Raw genomic sequence first — 19,090 nt, forward strand, 5'->3', positions numbered from 1 at the left:
GGTTCTATTGAGGGAGTTTGAGGAGCTAGGGTCTAAATTAATAAGAAGAACCTCAAGGGTAATAATCTCTTGATTACTACCTGAGCCAAGTGCAAATTGGCATAGGGTCAAGCAGATCAGAGAGATAAATGCATGGCTCAAAGAGTGGTATGGGAGGAAGGGGTTTCAATTCATGGAGTACTGGCACCAGTAATGGGGAAAGAGGGAGCTGTTCTGTTGGGACGGGCTCCACTTAAATCAGGCTGGGACCAGTGTCCTGGCGAATCAAATAACTATCAAATTACCCGACAATTTCTAAAACTGCCCAGGTATGCCCTGTCTACTAAAAGCAGGACAAATCCAATCCGGCCAATTACCACCCCATCAGTAAAAAAGGTGGTAGAGAAAAAATGGGGAATTATAGACCAGTAAGCCTGACATCGGTAGTGGGGAAAATCCTACAGTCCATTATAAAAGATGTAATAGCAGAGTGCTTGGAAAACAGTGACAGGATCGGACAAAGTCAATATGGATTTACAAAAGGTAAATCATGCTTGCCTAACCTACTGGAATTTTTTGAGGATATAAATGGTAGAATAAGATAAGGGAGAACCAGTGGATGTGGTGTATTTGGACTTTCAGATGGCTTTCGATAAGGTCCCGCATAAGAGACTAGCGTGCAAAGTTAAAGCACATGGGATTGAGGGTAAGGTACTGACTTGGATAGAGAACTGGTTGGCAGACAGGAAGCAAAGAGTTGGAATAAATGGGTCTTTTTCCGAGTGGCAGGCAGTGACTAGTGAGGTCCCGCAGGGATCGGTGCTAGGACCCCAGTTATTCACAATATATATTAATGATCTAGATGAGGGAGCTAGATGTAATATCTCCAAGTTTGCAGACGACACAAAGCTGGGTGGGCGTGTGTGGTGTGAGGAGGATGCAGAGAAACTCCAGTACGATTTGGACAGGTTAGGCAATTGGGCAGATGCATGGCAGATGCAGTATAATGTGGATAAATGCGAGGTTATCCACTTTGGTGGCAAAAACGGGAAGGCAGATTATTATCTGAACAGCAATAGATTGGGAAAAGGGGAAGTGCAACGAGACCTGGGTGTCCTTGTGCACCAGTCGCTGAAGATAAGCATGCAGGTGCAGCAGGCGGTTAAGAAGGCAAATGGTATGTTGGCCTTCATAGCAAGAGGATTCGAGTACAAGAGCAAGGATGTCTTGCTGCAGTTGTACAGGGCCTTGGTGAGACCACACCTTGAGTATTGTGTGCAGTTTTGGTCGCCTTATCTGAGGAAGGATGTTCTTGCCATGGAGGGAGTGCAGCGAAGATTCACCAGACTGATACCTGGGATGGCAGGAATGACGTATGAAGAGAGATTGGGTCAATTAGGCTTATATTCGCTAGAGTTTAGAAGAATGAGAGGGGACCTCATGAAACTTATAAAATTCTAACAGGGCTAGACAGACTAGATGCAGGATGGCTGTTCCCGATGGCGGGGGAGTCCAGAACCAGGGGTCACAGTCTAAGGATAAGGGGTAAGCCATTTAGGACTGAGATGAGGAGGAATTTCTTCACCCAGAGAGTGGTGAACCTGTGGAATTCTCTACCACAGAAGACAGTTGAGGCCAATTCATTAAATATATTCAAGAAGGAGTTAGGTATATTTCTTAAGGCTAAGGGGATCAAGGGATATGGGGAGAAAGCAGGGACCGGGTACTGAATTTGGATGATCAGCCATGATCGCATTGAATGGCAGAGCAGGCTCGAGGGGCCGAATGGCCTACTCCTGCTCCTATCTTTTATGTTTCTATGTTTACTCTCAATCAGCAGCAAAGTGATGGAAGGTGTCATCAACAGTGCTATCAAGCAGCTCTTACTCACCAATAACATGCTCACTGATGCTCAGTTTGGATTCCACCAGACCTCGGCTCCATACCTCATTACCGCCTTGGTCCAAACATGGACAAGAGAGCCAATTTCCAGAGTTGAGGTGAGAGTGACTGCCCTTGACATCATGGCAGCATTTGACTGAGTGTGGCATCAAGGAGCCCTATTAAAATTGAAGTCAATGGGAATCAGGGGGAAAACTCCACTGGTTGGAGTCATACCTAGCACAAACAAAAATGTTTGTGGTTGTTGGAGGCCAATCATCTCAGTCCCAGGACATCGCTGCAGGAGTTCCTCAGGGCAGTGTCCTGGGCCCAACCATCTTCACCTGATGCAGTCTTTCTTCCATCACAAAGTCAGAAGTGGGGATGTTCGCTGATGACTGCACAGTGTTCAGTTCCATTCGCAACTCCTCAGATAATGAAGCAGTCTGTGCCCACATGTAGCAAGACCTGGATGACATGCAGGCTTGGGCTGTTAAGTGGCAAGTAACCATCGTGCGACACACGTGCCAGGCAATAACTATCTCCAACAAGCGAGAACCTTCACAGTCAACAGCATAACCTTCACCAAAACCCCCATCATCAACATCCTGAGGGTCACCATTGACCAGAAACTTAACTGGACCAGCCACATAAATACAGTGGCAACAAGAGCAGGTCAGCGGCTGGGTATTCTGTGGCGAGTGTCTCACCTCATAACTCCCCAAAGCCTTTGCACCATCTTCAAGGCACAGGTAAGGACTGTGATGGAATACTCTTCACTTGCCTGGATGAGTGCAGCTTCAACAACACTCAAGATGCTCGACACCATCTAGGACAAAGCAGCCCACTTGATTGGCACCCCATCCATCACCTTAAACATTCACTCCCTCCACCACCAGCGTACCATGGCTGCAGTGTGTACCATCTACAAAATGCACTGCATCAACTCGCCAAGGCTTATTCGACAGCACCTCCCAAACCCGTGACCTCTACCACCTAGAAGGACAAGGGCAGCAGGCGTATGGGAACACCACCAACTCCAAGTTCCCCTCTAAGTCACTTACCATTCTGACTTGGAAACATATCGTTGTTCCATCACCGTCGCTGGGTCAAAATCCTGGAAATCCCTCCCTAACAGCACTGTGGGAGTACCTTCACAACATGGACTACAGTGGTTCAAGAAGGCGGCTCACCACCACCTTCTCAAGGGCAATTAGGGATGGGCAGGAAATGCTGGCCTTGCCAGTGACGCTGTAAGGTTTGAAAATTTCTGCACAACCCCAGAACAAAAGGAAAGTCATTTTTTAAAAGGATTTTGGAACATTACAGAAGAAATCTGTAAAAGGGATAAAAGTGTGTTTGGGCCAAACAGAAGAATGTCAAAGAGTTAAATTACACAGTTTTCCTAAGTGTAAGAAGAAAAGATTTTGGACTGTTTTAAGGAGTTATTGGGCCAAAGGGATTTAAAATTAAAATCCCAGGAAGTTTTGGCTGGTGTAAAAGACATGTTCAGGCTTGCAAAAGGCTGGAACAAAGGGGAGGCGGGGTGGGCCCTCAAGTTTGGATATTGAATTGTCTAGGAATGTCCAGGGTCGCCCCAATTTTACATAAGGACAATGAAGCCTGTTTTCCTGCCGAGAATTCGCAGAGCCAGGTACTGAATAAACAGGACATGTCCCCAGCAATACAAAGGAAGAAACATTAGCCCTACAGGTTACAACAAACAAACCACAGTCCAAAACCAATTAAAGAGATTGACAAATGTTTTGCATTTTAAACTGGTTTCAAGGCAATCCCGAAACCAGTTAAAGGCCGATTAAGTTTAGATGTGCCATCCCCTAAACTCGTTAAGTTTGGATGGGCCATCCCCGAAGCTCGTTAAAGTTTTAAAACCCATTAAAAATAACGAGCCCGCCAAATTTAACAAAGAGACTCGAAATTTGGCGGTCAGATAAGCCAGGCCCCAAATTAGTACAATTGAGGCCTACCTTTTCAGTTCAAGAGACAGTACAGTCAAGACAAGAGACAACAGCGAGACAGTGAGACAGTTCAAACGGACAGCCAGTCCGAGTTCAAGTTCAGGCAGTACAGCTCAAGAGAGAGATCATCATTGGAGACTCGAAGGAAGAAAGAAGAAACAGAGATCGCGGCAACCAAAGGCCTACCAAAACCAACAACTGCCAATATTACCACCAACCAGGTAATATTGGGCCACCGCGACCAACAAGAAACCAACCGCTGAAAAACTCACGAACCAAAGATTTGTTTCCACTCTACAGGCTAGTCTGACTTACCCCTGGGTAAGATTTGGACATAAAAGACCCTAAATCTAGCCCTAACCAAAGAAAATTGGGTACTTACCCAATAGATCCAACAGTGTGACTAACCGCATCAGCGGACAAACCCAAACTGAAGACCCAACGCAGGTGCAGTCTTCTACCACGTCCGAGGTACGGCAGGCCCCAACCGCCACAACTAAAGAGAACCCCGAAATCGCGAACCTCTACATCTGTCAAGAAAGTCATTTTGGTGAACATTTCCTGGTCCTCTAGATTCCAGGCTAGCTAGTGTAGTGGGGTTGGGAGGGTAAGGGTTTTTGTGTATTGTAATTCTCCCTCACTTATTTCCGAGTGTTCCCCACCCTTTTAAAGTATAAGTTTTATTGTATTGTATATTTTCCTGTCTCAAAATAAAGATCTGAATTCTTTTGACTAACCCAGGTGTCTGTTGCAAGTTTATTACGAGTACCAAATAAGTCCAAAGTCTAGAACAAAAAGGGAGTGGGAGCGATTCGAACCGCTCAAAGGAGTCAGAGGTGAAGCTGACAAACAACCCACACCACCACCCCTTACAACGCCCACATTCCAGGAAAGAATAATAAAAAACTAGGGCTGTAGATAGGACTTTAAACTAAAAGTGGGGGTGGCGGGAGTGGTCAGGTGAGGGGAAATTTAGAAACCTAAAGAGAAAAGTCAATGCACAAGAGCAGTGTAGCGATTTGGGCAGAGTGTGGCAGGAAGGGACAGAGAGTTTAACGTTAATAGTGCATCAGCGAATAAGGTGAAAGCAGGTAATAATTGTAAAAAGTTAAAATTAAAGTCTCTTTATCTGAATGTACAAAGCATTCATAACTAGATAGATGAACTAGTGGCACAAATAGAGATAAACGGCTTGGATCTAATAGCCATTACAGAGACGTGGTTGCAAGGTGACCAAGGTTGGGAACTAAATATTCCAGGGTACTTGACATTTCAAAAAGGCAGGCAGAATAGAAAAGGAAAGGGGCAGCACTGATAATAAAGGATCACTTAAGGACAGTAGTGAGAAAGGATCTTGGCTCAGAAGACCAGGAAGTAGAATCAGTATGGGTGGAGATAAGGAATAACCAGTGCCAGAAAACATTGTTGGGAGTAGTTTGTAGGCCCCCTAACAGTAGCTATACCATTGAACAGAGTATTAATCAAGAAATAATAGGAGCTTGTAACGAAGGTAAATCAATGACCATGGAGGACTTTAATCTTCATGTAGACTGGACAAATCAAATTAGCAAATGTAATCTAGAGGAGGTCTTCATAGAACGCAATCGAAACAGTTTCCTAGAACTGTACAGCATGAAACCAACCAGTGAGCAGGCTATTATAGATCTTGTATTGTGTAATGAGACAGGGTTAATTTGTAATTTCATAGTAAAGAATCATTTGGGGCACAGTGATCATAATATGATAGAATTTCACATTAAGTTTGAGAGTGACATACTTAAGTCTGAAACTAGAGTCTTGAACGTAAATAAAGCCAATTACATAGGTATGAGGAGTGAGTTGGCTAAGGTAGATTGGAAAAATAAATTAAAAGGTATGATGGTAAATAAGCAGTGGCAAACATTTAAAGAAATATTCCAAAATTCTCAATGAATATTGAGAGGGTTATGAATCTTTCGAATGCTCTACCCCAAGGGGCTGTAGATGCTCAGTTGCTGAATATATTCAAGATAGATAGATTTTTGGACTTTGGGGGAATCAAGGGATATGGGGATTGGGCGGGAAAGTGGAGTTGAGGTCGAAGATAAGCTGCGATCTTATTGAATGGCGGAGCAAGCTCAAGGGGCCATATGGCCTACTCCTGCTCCTAATTCTTATGTTCTTATGTTCTTATGTAATATATATTTCACTGAGAAATAAGAACTCCACGGGGAAAGTGATCTATCCGTGGCTAACTAATGAAGTTAAAGATAGCATTAGATTAAAAGAAGAGGCTTATAATGTTGCAAAGAATAGTAGTAAGCTTGAGGATTAGGAAAGTTTTAGAAACCAGCAAAGGATGACCAAAAACATTGATAAAAAGGGAGAAAATAGAATATGAGAGTAGATTAGCAAGAAATACAAAATGGATTGTAAGAGCTTCTGCAGGTATGTAAAAAGGAAGAGAGTAGCAAAAGTAAACATTGGTTATCTAGAGACTGAGACTGGTGAAATTATAATGGAGAATAAGGAGAGACATTAAACAAATATTTTGTATCTGTCTTCACAGTAGAAGACAAAAAGCATACCAAAAAATATTGGGGAACCAAGGGGCAACTGAGAGTGAGGAACTTAAAGTAATTAGGATCAGTAGAGAAAAAGTACCAGGGAAACTAATGGGACTAAAAGTCGACAAATCACCTGAACCTGATGGCCTACATCCTAGGGTTCTGAGGTGGCTGCAGAGATAGTGGATGCATTGGTTGTGATCTTCCAAAATTCCCTAGATTCAGGAAAGCTCCCAGTGGATTGGAAGGTAGCAAGTATAACTCCGCTATTCAAGAAAGGAGGGAGAGAGAAAATCGGGAACAACAGGTCAGTTAGCCTGACATCAGTCGTCGGGAAAATGCTGGAATCCATTATTAAGGAAGTGGTAACAGGGCACTTAGAAAATCATAATTTGATTAGGCAGAGTCGACATGGTCTTATGAAAGGGAAATCGTGTCTGACAAATGTATTAGAGTTTTTTTGAGGATGTAACCAAAATTCGTTCATTTTTTGGGGGCCGCGAGGCCCATTCACAATTTGCGCATGCACAGCTTATAGGGAACATTGGATGTAACTATCAGGGTAGATAAAGGGGAACCAGTGGATGTAGTTTATTTGGATTTCCAAAAGACATTCGATAAGATGCCACATAATGTAGTGTCCGTGTGTTGATAAAGACACTGAAGACAGGAGTTGGTTCATAGGTATTTACTAAGCAAAGTCTGGGGTAGGGTTCTAACGGATATACACAATGGCCCAGTAATTCCATTCCAAACGCGTGAGTACGGTCGGGGTACTCACGCGTCTGGCCGGAGGAAATGCCGGTTTTCAGCATGCACAGCGCATGCGGAGAAAACCGGCATTTCCTGTCCTCTGAATGAAGGGGTTCAGAGGCACAGCACATGCGACTGCACAGGCAGCACGTGCGCAGTGAACTTCGTCGATTTCATTCATGGATTCAGTGAGGTTAAGTCCTTACAACTTACACATGAAAAAAGCATGTGTAAAGTTGCTCCAGAGGCTGCGGAGGAAGATATATTTTATCGTGGAGCTTCTGAAAGGCAATATTTTTGTTTGGGAAAGGGAGGAAAGTTATTTTAAGAAATGATGAGGTAAGTTTTAAAGTTTAATTTTTGTTTTTTAAACGGGTTTTCAGTACTGTAGATAGAAGGAGCAATTGTGGCTGTGTGAATTGAATTTGCTGTGTTTATTAAATGTGAAAATGACTGTTCTAAAATGAGTAATGTAACATTTCCAACATTTTTAAGAAAGAAACTTCATCAGTAATATATTCTTTTAAGTAATTATGTATGTATGTCCATATATATTCCTTTACGTATATGTATATATTCCTTTACTTATGTGTATGAATGTATGTATTTAATTAGGATTTTCCAATAAGTTACTTTCTCTGAAAGTCATAATTAAATACATACATTCATACACACAAGTAAAGGAATATATACATACATATACGCAAAGGAATATATACAGACATACATACATAATTACTTAAAAGAATATATTACTGATGAAAAGTTTCTTTCTTAAAAATGTTGGAGTCATTTTCACATTTAATAAACACAGCAAATTCAATTCACATAGCCACAATTGCTCCTTCTACCTACAGTACTGAAAACCTGTTTTAAAAAACAAAAATAAACTTTAAAACTTACCTCAGCATTTCTTAAAATAACTTTCCTCCCTTTCCCAAACAAAAATATTGCCTTTCAGAAGCTCCAGGATAAAATATATCTTCCTCCGCAGCCTCTGGAGCAACTGTACTCATGCTTTTTTCATGTGTAAGTTGTAAGGACTTAACCTCACTGAAAGCATGAATGAAACCGGTGAATTTTACTGCGCACGTGATGCCTGTGCAGTCGCATGCGTTCTGCCTCTGAACCCCTTCGTTCAGAGGACAGGAAATGCCGGTTTTCCCCGCATGCGCTGTGCATGCTGAAAACCGGCATTTCCTCCGGCCAGACGCGTGAGTACCCCGACCGTACTCACGCGTTTGGAACAGAATTACTGGGCCAACATTTTACATGTCAATAAAATGAAAAATTTAACAATTGCACGATTTGCCCCCTCGCATCTGCGACTGAGGGTCCAAGGAGGTGCATTGCGCAAGAGGTCATCGTCGTACGTATCCTCACACTGTTCCCTTTCGGGAACTGTATGAAGTGGTGGAAGGATTTCTGGCCATGTTAACGCTCCTTCGGTGACCATAACCATCTTCATACCAGCCATTAGGGTGGTTAGTCCTATGGCGTGAGGGTTTTACTGGCTCCCACAACCCATCTGAGGGGGGGGGCACCCACACCCGCAGACGCAAGTATCCCGCTGGATGTCCACCCAGAATTTATAGTTGGAGCTCCGACTCCACTTGCCGGGACTGTCTGGAGCGGGGCTCGAAACCCTACTCCTTCTGGCCCAGCGGCGGGGATGCTTACCGCTACGCAAAAGGCCCACTCCGCGCAAAAGGTGACACCCATACGTTTCCTGCGCCTTTTCCCTCCCCGTGACTGGAGCCCTATGCTACCACTTGAAAGACCAAGCTATCATCTGTCCTTTTTGCGGCGCCTTGGACTTCTCATTACCAATGATGAGCAGGCGCTGCGCCTCCACCTCGTTGAGGAGATTGCTGAGGTCATCATCAGTTCAATTGTGAGTTCTTTTAATGCCGTGAATTGTGCTCATTCCAGCCATTTCACGTTGCTAATCTGAGTGGGCCTTTGGCGTAGCGGTAGCATCCCCGCCGCTGGGCCACACGGCGTAGGGTTTCTAACCCCGCTCCAGACAGTCCCGGCAAGTGGAGTCGGAGCTCCGGCTCTAAATTCTGGGTAGACATCCAGTGGGATATTTGCGTCCGTGGGTGTGGGTGGCACCCCCCCTCGTATAGGTTGTGGGAGCCCGTAAAACCCTCCCGCCATAGGACTAACCACCCTAATGGCTGGTACAAAGATGGTTACGGTCACGGAAGGAGCGTTAATCACGGCCAGAAATCCTTCCACCACTTCATACAGTTCCCCAAAGGGAACAGTGTGAAGACACGTACGACGACGACGTTGCTAATTAAATAAATGGAATGAAAAAACTGCTTTCAGGGCTTTTAAAAGTCTGTAAATCACTTTAATTCTGTTTAAAACTACTTCAGATTCTTCAAAATAATGTAAACGTTTTTAAAAGTTTATAAAAGTTACCAAAAGCTTCTTAAAATACCAAAAACCTATTTAAAATGCTGCTCTACATGTAAAAATGCTTTGCAGCTTGTGAGAAACATTGGGGGCGTGTCCTTTTAAACTGAGACCTCAAGGGGCATGTCTCACTTGCACTGCGTGCTCCAGGCTTCGCGCTGGCTGCACTCCTGGGCGGTGTGACATCAGACGCTGCCCGGGAGTCAACATTTTAAAACAGGAATTCCAGGCGTCCCTGAAGCTCAATGGCCGGCGCGTCGGGTAAGTGCAGATCGGGGGCTTGCACGCGCGGCAAGCCCCCGACCCGAATTTCTGCCCCAATATACAGGCTTATATAGCCCGAGTGGCAATTACCAGCATTACAGCACACCTGGGGCTCTTAAAGGCACATACACCACAATTCCTCCCCTTTTAGCTAACCAGTACATCATATTTTAAGTAATTATTAATTACATGTTATAAGCAAAATAATATACATTGCTGTAGTTAAATAATTATAAGTTAGTCTCTCAGGAGGCTTCCTGACTCAGTCCGGATAACGCCTCGGGGGTGTAGTAGTTTCTGGTGGTGTAGTAGGTTCTTCTGGCAAGGCTGATTCGGCTTGAATGCCAGTGTCGGGTTCATCGGGTTCCAGTATCACCGGATCGGAGGTAGATATGGGTATCTCTACTTCATCGTTAGATGTATAGAGTTGTGGTGTAGGTTGTCCCTTTTCGGATGACTTTCTGATTTGGTCAGCATGGCGCCTTATTATGCTTTCTCCGATGTCCACGGTATACATCAGTGGTCCTAGTCGTGTGCAGATAGTTCCAGGCTGCCATTTCTCGGTACGGTAGTCCCGGGCCAAAACTTGTTGACCTATCTGGAAGGTTCTAGTTGGCCTTTCATTCATGCCTTGAAACTGCCGGTTCTCCACGTCCCTTCTGATGTTGGGCTTGACCAAATCCAGCCGGCATCTTAGGTTTCTATTGAAGAACATCATGGCGGGAGTTTGGTTGGTAACCATATGTGTTGCATTCCTGTATGCGAATAAGAAGTTATCCACCTTGTGCTGAAGTTTTATGTCTTCATTACCCATGGCCTTTATGGCCTTCTTGAAGGTCTGGACAAACCTTTCAGCCAATCCATTGGTGGCGGGATGGTATGGGGCGGACGTGTAGTGCTTAACCCCATTGTTTTTTAAGAACTTTCTGAATTCTTCGGACACAAATTGCGGTCCATTATCAGAACATATCTGTTCTGGCAGCCCATTCCTGGCAAATATGGTCCTTAATACTGTGATGGTTTTTTCTGTGGTGGTGGAGGACATCTTTATTACCTCCGGCCACTTGGAGTGTGCATCAACCGCGATTAAGAACATTGAGTCCATAAATGGACCAGCAAAGTCGATGTGCACCCTTTGCCAGGGAGATGAGGGCCACTCCCATGGATGTAGAGGGGCTTGTGGTGGAGCGTTTTGGACCTTCTGGCATCCTAGGCAGCTCTTGGTCATTTCTTTGATGTCTCCATCGATACCTGGCCACCATACAAACGCCCTAGCTAGGTTCTTCATTTTCACTCCACCCAGATGCCCCTCGTGAAGCTCCTTTAGCACTTTATCCTGGAGTTTGGGTGGAATCACCACTCTGGATCCACACATCAAGGTTCCTCGGCACACTGACAGCTGTTCTCTTCTTTGCGAGAATGCTGGCAACAGTGGTTCGCCATGTGCTGGCCATCCCTTCACTGTTAAATCGTAGACCCGTGAGAGAGTCGGGTCATTTCTCGTCTCCCTTTCAATGGCAGAATTTGTCACTGGTAGACATTCCACTATGGTAGAGTGGAACATCTCTACTGGGTCTACTGTAGGTGCCTCTTCTACCGTTGGCAACGGTAGGCGCGATAAACCATCAGCATTCCCATGCTGTTTTGACCCTTTGTATTCTATGTTGTATTGGTGTGCCCCTAGAAAAAGGGACCACCTCTGTAGCCTTTGCGCTGTCATAATGGGAACACCTTTTTTAGGGTTGAATATGGAGATGAGGGGTTGATGGTCAGCCAACAAGGTAAATTTTTGTCCGTGTAGGTAATGGTTGAATTTCTTCACTCCCCATACCAGGCTGAGTGCTTCCCTGTCGATTTGGGCATAGTTACGCTCAGCTGAGTTTAATGAGCGTGACGCAAAAGCTATCGGCCGTTCTGAGCCATCAGGGAATTTATGGGATAATACCGCTCCTATGCCGTAAGGGGATGCATCGCACACCAGTCTGATTGGCAGTGATGGGTTGTAATGAGCCAAGACTTCTTCGGATGTGATTAAGTCTTTGCATTTATGGAAGGCACGTTTACAGTCTTCGTTCCATTTCCAAATCATTCCTGTTTGTAGAAGTTCATTAAGAGGGTGTAGAAGAGTTGATAAGTTCGGTAAAAATTTATGATAGTAATTTATTAATCCCAGGAACGACCTTAATTGTGAAACATTTTCAGGTGCTGGGGCTTTTATAACCGCTTCAATTTTTTCAGGTGACTTATGCAACCCTTCATTATTAATTATGTGGCCACAATATGATATCTGATTTTGGAAAAATTCGCACTTGGGGCGATTCGCTCGTAGGCCCTGTTCTTTCAGCCTAGTGAGCACCTGCTCCAAATTGGCAAGGTGCTCGTTGTCGTTTTCTCCTGTTACAAGGATGTCGTCTAGGTAGCATTGAGTCCCCGGAATCCCTTGGAGGACTTGCTCCATAGCTCTTTGCCAGATAGCTGGAGCTGATGCTACTCCAAAAACCAGTCAATTGTACTGGTACAGGCCTTTGTGTGTGTTTATCATGAGATACTTTTTAGAGGCCTCCTCAACCTCCACCTGTAGATATGCCTGTGCCAAGTCAATTTTGGTGAAACGTTTCCCTCCGAATAGTGAGGCGAAAATATCTTCTATCCTCGGAAGAGGATACTGTACAGTGTGAAGGACCGGGTTTACAGTCACCTTGAAGTCACCACAGATGCGAATTTTTCTCTGTTCTTCAGAATTATCTTTATTCAATGCTTTTTTCATGACTGGAACGATGGGTGTTGCCCATTCGCTCCAATCTATTTTGGATAATACGCCTGCTTTTTCCAAATTCTCCAGCTCTGCCTCGACTGCTGGACGTATTGCGTATGGCACCGGTCTTGCCTTAAAAAATTTGGGAATTGCTGCATCTTCCACTTTTATTGAGGCGGTGATGCCTTTCAAGGTTCCTAGTTTCTCTTGAAACACTTCTTTGGCATTGGCCAAGATGTCTTTTAATCATTCAGGTATGATGTCATCGTTGTTTCTTTCCTAACTGGTCACCGTCAGTGCCTGAATGGAGTGCCAGTCTAAACGTATCTTCCTGATCCATTCACGTCCCAACAACGGTGGACCACCATCTTGTAGAATGTATAAATACAACTTTTGTATTTCTTTGCCGTTGTATACAACAGGCACCCTTATTTTTCCTTTGGAGTATACTTTCTGCCCCGTATATGTTTTTAAGATAATGGATTTGTCTTTTAGAGGTATATGCGAAAATAGCCTCTCGTAATCCCGTCGATTTATTACGGTTAGAGCTGATCCTGTATCTAGCTCCATTTTAACCGGGGACCCTGCTATTGTGAGGGTAACCCAAATGGTTTGGTAATCATCTTTGGCAAGTACATTATATAATTTGAGACAGCTTAGTCTCTTGTTTTCGAATCGCTATCGCTCTTCTGGTCTTCGGAGCTACTGTCCGTCATCATTTGTACCTTCCTGTACTTTTCTTCATTGATTTTTTTTTTCTGTCAGTTGATTTATTTTGTCCAGATCAGCATACCCGTGCAATGTGTCCAATCTTTCCGCATTGCCTGCATGCTTTGTCCTTGAACCAGCAGTCCCTCTGGTTATGGGTGGACCTGCCGCAGCGATAACATCTTTCGAAACCCTGTGTCATTTCATGGGTGCCGAAGTCCTGTGTCTTTTGTTGTATCTCTGCAGCTCCTTTTGCTGCTGCTTCATATGATACAGCCATACTGAAAGCTTTGTCCAATGTTAAATCTTTTTCAGAAAGCAGTCTTTTTTGTGTTCCTTCACTTAAGAGACCGCAAACGAATTTGTCTCGAAGATAATCTGATAGTCCTGCCCCGAATTGGCAGTACTTTGATAGCTTTCTTAATTCGGTTAGGTAATCAGCGTTACTTTCATTCTTGTGTTGATTTCTCTTGAAGAACTTGAATCGTTCCGCTATCAGCAGCAGTGTTGGGTTTAAGTGCTCCTGCAGGGTATCAACAATTTCTTTAAAATTCTTGTCCTTTGGTTTGGCTGGAGTGATTAAATTTCATAACAGCCCGTATGTCTTTGCGCCCATTAAGTTCAGAAGTACTGAAGCTTTTTTTCATCTTCTATTCCATTTGCAGTGCAATATACCTCTACTCTTTCCACGTATGTGGTCCAATCCTCTATTTCGCTATCAAAAGCATCAGTATTGCCAGACTTAGGCATTTCAGAAAAGATATGGCACTTCCCGCGCTTTTTTTTTCTTTTCTGTAGCAAAGATATGGCGCTTCCCACGCTTTCCCTCCGCTGCTGCCGATAACAATGCTGTTTACTGCGGTTTCCGTTCTCTTTTTTTTTTAAATTTACTGTTGGAGACTCATTCCCGCCGGAGGTCTGAACGCTGACTTGCTTGCCGCGCCGGCCGTCTCTCGAGTGCTCCCTCCCAGTCCGTTATTGATTGCCTCCGATTTCGCTGCCTGTCTCAGCTGTAGAGCCTGCCGCTGGAGCCCCAGCCTGACGCCCAGGAAGGATAAGCGCAGTACCTGCCACCAGCTTGGCCAGCTGGTGAAACCACAGCTTCTCTCACTTCCTTGAGTCTTCTGGACGCCCGAGGAATCGATGTCCTTGAGGTGCTGCCGAATTGCAGGTAAGTCCGTTTCCACTTCGTCGCCACTGTAGTGTCCGTGTGTTGATAAAGACACTGAAGACAGGAGTTGGTTCATAGGTATTTACTAAGCAAAGTCTGGGGGGGGTTCTAACGGATATACACAATATACAGGCTTATATAGCCCGAGTGGCAATTACCGGCATTACAGCACACCTGGGGCTCTTAAAGGCACATGCACCACACATAAAGTTTGTTATGCAAGATAAGGGCTCAGGGGGTTGAGGGTAATATATTAACATGGATAGAAGATTGGTTAACGGACAGAAACCAGAGAGTAGGGATAAACGGATCAGTTTCAGGTTGGCAGGCTGTATCTAGTGGGGTGCTGCAAGGATCAGTGCTTGGGCCTCAGCTATTTACAATCTATATTAATGACTTAGATGAAGAGACTGAGGGTAATGTATCCAAGTTTTCTGATGATACAAAGCTAGGTGGGACAGTAAGCTGTGAGGAGGACACAAAGGGGGTGAAATTCGAAAGGGTCCTAAAACGGGCCTGACATTTATTCCTCAACCAATACCTAAAACAAATTATCTGTTCATTTATTTCATTCATGTTTTTTGGGAGCATGCTGTGCTCTTATTGGCTGCACATTTATTACATTACACAATGACTACACTTCAAAAGTATGTAATTAGCTGTCAAGTGCTTTGGGACGTCCTGAGGCCATGAAAGGGACTATATAGCCTTTCTTTCTTTATCAGATTAACTGTAGGACTCCATCCTGGCAGAAATTCACTGTGCAAAAGAAAATGTAGAAACCCAGAAAATGATGGAAAGGGTTCAAGGAAGGCAGATAATCAAAAGACTGGACTCTTTATATTAAGTTTGGATAATATGACACTTATGTGTAATCTATATAATTCAGCAGTATTTTTCAACTATATACAACACAGAAAATAAATGGCCACAAAATTTTTTGTGACCTATTTCTCCTGCACTGGTATTTTGCTGATCAAAAGACATTGAGGCTGAATTTAAGTGCTGCTGCCTGGTATAAATGGGATGGTAGCAGCCTGAAAATGGTGTTGGATCACTTACTGCCTTATTTATGCTGGCGCTTCCACCGCTGACATCTTGGATAGAGTCTTAAGTTGGGCGCCTGGTCGCATACTGGTTTCAGGTGGGAGGACCTTATAATATGCAAATTGGGACCCTGATCGCTCATTGCACCACACACACTCCTCCCTTTTGGACTGGCATTGAGCGACCAAACCAACAGTCCTTAAAGGCCCCTGTGAAAACTGCTGAGGGTATTTTAAATTTTATGTACTCTCGGCGAGTGAGGTCCCCTGCTGGGAGCTCGAAGTCAGAAAATTACCCCAATATTTTCCTCACTTTGCAATTTCTTGGTTAATAACCTGGTTTTGTAGGTTTTAGTTCATCAATTTTTAAATTTGTTACACTTTTTTTTGTTAGCTGCATGCTTCTAAATTCTCTAATGTTCACAGAAATAAACAGGCTAATCATTGTTTCATTTTGATAATGATTTTCACATTTTTTTCAACTGGCTACATTGCCTTTTAAGTGGTATAAAGAATGGGCTCTCTGTACATTGTGTTGTGCTGGAAGGGAAAACTTTAAAGACCTGGCAGAGCAATAGTTCAGAAGTCAGAAAGTGCAGTTTCCCAGCAGGGCCCTTGATGTCCAGACAGAAGGACTGCAACGGTTCTGGGCTGCCTTATTTGAGACAGAGGCTGTCAAATAAATCAAATGAAGCTGCAAAAAGCTTGTCTCAAGATCACTGAGAAAGTAACCTTTGACTCCACCAACATCTGCACCTGGAAGGAGGTCCATAAAAAGGTCAATGAGCTGAAGAAGATGGCCAAACTAAGTAAAGAAAATCCTGCTGACTGTTTGGCAGAGAAGCCTACAATATGAATGGCTGGAATCTCTGAATAAATAATAGTTTCCATTGAAAACGTCAATGCATTCCAGAACAAATTGTCTCTCCAAATATGGGAGAAAAGTACTAAATTGACTGTTGTACTGTAAAATGGCAGTCATCAATGAATTTAACTAAATGCGAGTCCTACAATCTGTAAAATAAACTGAATCTGCAAACATTGAAAAATAAAATGTGTTTGCTGCACAAAAATGTACTGTTTCATTGTAAGACCTGAATACCTAATTGTTGTGTATGTACCTTTAAGGGAAGAACTGGTTTTAGACTGCAGTACCGGCAGTGACCACCCCTGTATAAAAGGCCCTAGCAGGCTTCTGTATTTCAGTCTGATGTTGCCCTCCTGTTCAGTAAAGTACCTGTTAAACTGTTCTCCCGAAGTCCGTGTATTATTGAGGTGCGGACTTTACAGTGGCGACGAGGAAGTTCGAACTCACCTGCAGTGTGGCATCATCTCACGGGGATCTCGCCCTGAGAGGAGGTTTCTTGGAGGTCGTAGTCTGAGCAACGGGCGTCGACCGCGGGCAACCGCCCAAAGAATTCATCGGTGTTCGGAGAATTGCGGGAGAGACTGTGGAGAGCTGTGCTTGGCTCCCCAGTTAAGGTGTTCCAGCAAATCGTGCTGGTAGCAGGTAGTGCGGCGGGCTCAAGCTCGATCGAGCGGCTCTACAAAACGGGCCGTGCAGCGTCGCCGGGAAAAGAAAACAAGAGAGAGAGAGGGTGGAGCGCACAGGGCGCGGTCGGTGCTCAAGAACCGGGCAGCGGAGAGAAAATAAACGGGGGGAAGGAAAGCGAGACGCGCCGAAGCCGCGTGTCGCCGCCATTACCCTGTAGAACGCTAGGAGCAGCGTGACAGCAAGGGGAAGAAGGAAAAGCGCGGGAGGTGCCATTTTATCCCGTTGGGGAAGAAGGAAAAGCGCGGGAGGTGCCATTTTATTCCATTGGGGAAGAAGAAAAAGCGCGGGAGGCGCCATTTTAAATCACCCAAGATGCCGAAAAGTGGCAGTATCACTGCTTTCGACAACGAGGTAGAAGACTGGACCATGTATGTGGAAAGAATTGAAGTGTACTGCAAGGCAAATGAGGTGGCCGATGGAAAGAGGGCGTCGGTATTATTGAATTTGATGGGCGCGAGTACGTACGGCCTATTGCGGAATTTAATTACCCCAGCTAAACCAATGGAGAAAAGTTTTGAGGACATTGTTAATATCTTACAGGAACACCTAAACCCTACACCGCTGCTGATAGCGGAAAGATTCAAGTTCCATAAAAGAAACCAGCACAAAGATGAGAGCAATGCTGACTGTCTTACGGAACTACGCAAGTTATCGAAGCACTGCCAGTTCGGAGCAGGACTGGCAGACACCTTACGGGATAAGTTTGTCTGCGGGCTCCAGAGTGAAGGAACCCAGAAACGACTACTTTAAAAAAAGGACCTGACGCTAGAACAGGTTTTCAGCGTGGCAGTATCCTACGAAGCAGCAGCACGGGGAGCTGTGGAAATACAACAGAAACCACAAGAATACAGCGCTAACGAAATGGCGTATGGAGCAGAAAAGTGCTATCGCTGTGGCAGAACAGCCCATGAGCAGAAGGACTGCTGGTTTAAGGACAAAGTATGCAGGCAATGCAGAAAAATGGGACATATAGCAAGAGTCTGCAGGTCGGGAAAGAAAACCAACACGACAAGAACTACTAAGGAACAGTACAGGAAAGTAAAGAAACTGACAGACAGTAGTTTGGAAGATCAGGAGAGTGATAAGGACTCCGGGAGCAGGAGACTAAGTTGTCTAAAGTTACACAACGTGATCGCAAAGGAGGATCACCGAACCATTTGGGTCACCCTCATGATAGCAGGGTCCCCAGTAAAGATGGAATTGGACACAGGATCAGCCCTAACTGTCATGAATCGATGAGACTATGAGCGGCTATTCTCACACATACCCTTAAAGGACACGTCCATTGTATTGAAGACGTACACGGGGCAAAAGGTCTACCCCAGAGGAAAAATAAGGGTGCCAGTTAAATATAACGGCAAGGAAGCACAGAAACTATATATGTATATAGTACGAGATGGAGGACCACCATTATTGGGACGTGCATGGATCCGAAAAATACAATTGGATTGGCATTCCATTCAGGCGCTAACTGTGACTGACAAAAAGGATGATGACGTCGCACCTGGACGTCTGTCACGAATCCTATCTGACGCGGAAGATGTGTTCCAACAAGGACTTGGGACTCTAAAAGGAGTAAAGGCAACCTTAAAGATTGAAGATAACGCAAACCCAAAATTTTTTAAGGCCAGACCGGTGCCATACCCGATCCGCCCAGCCGTTGAAGCTGAACTGGAGAGTCTGGAGCGTTCAGGTGTGCTGTCCAAGGTGGACTGGAGCGAGTGGGCCACACCCATCGTTCCTGTAATGAAGAAAGCATTGAGCAGCATGCCTGGGGAGCCAAAGAATGTTCGCATCTGTGGGGACTTCAAGGTGATTGTGAACCCAGTCCTGCACACAGTACAGTATCCACTTCCGCGGATAGAAGATATTTTCGCCTCACTATCTGGAGGGAAACGTTTTACAAAGATTGATCTGGCCCAAGCGTATCTACAAATGGAGGTGGAAGAAGCATCTAGAAAATACCTCACGATAAACACTCACAAAGGCCTTTACCAGTACAATCGACTGGTATTTGGGGTAGCATCAG

This window comes from Somniosus microcephalus, chromosome 2, assembly GCF_052327205.1.
Source record: "Somniosus microcephalus isolate GS21.2 chromosome 2, FLI_Smic_1.0, whole genome shotgun sequence".
NCBI lineage: Eukaryota > Metazoa > Chordata > Chondrichthyes > Squaliformes > Somniosidae > Somniosus > Somniosus microcephalus.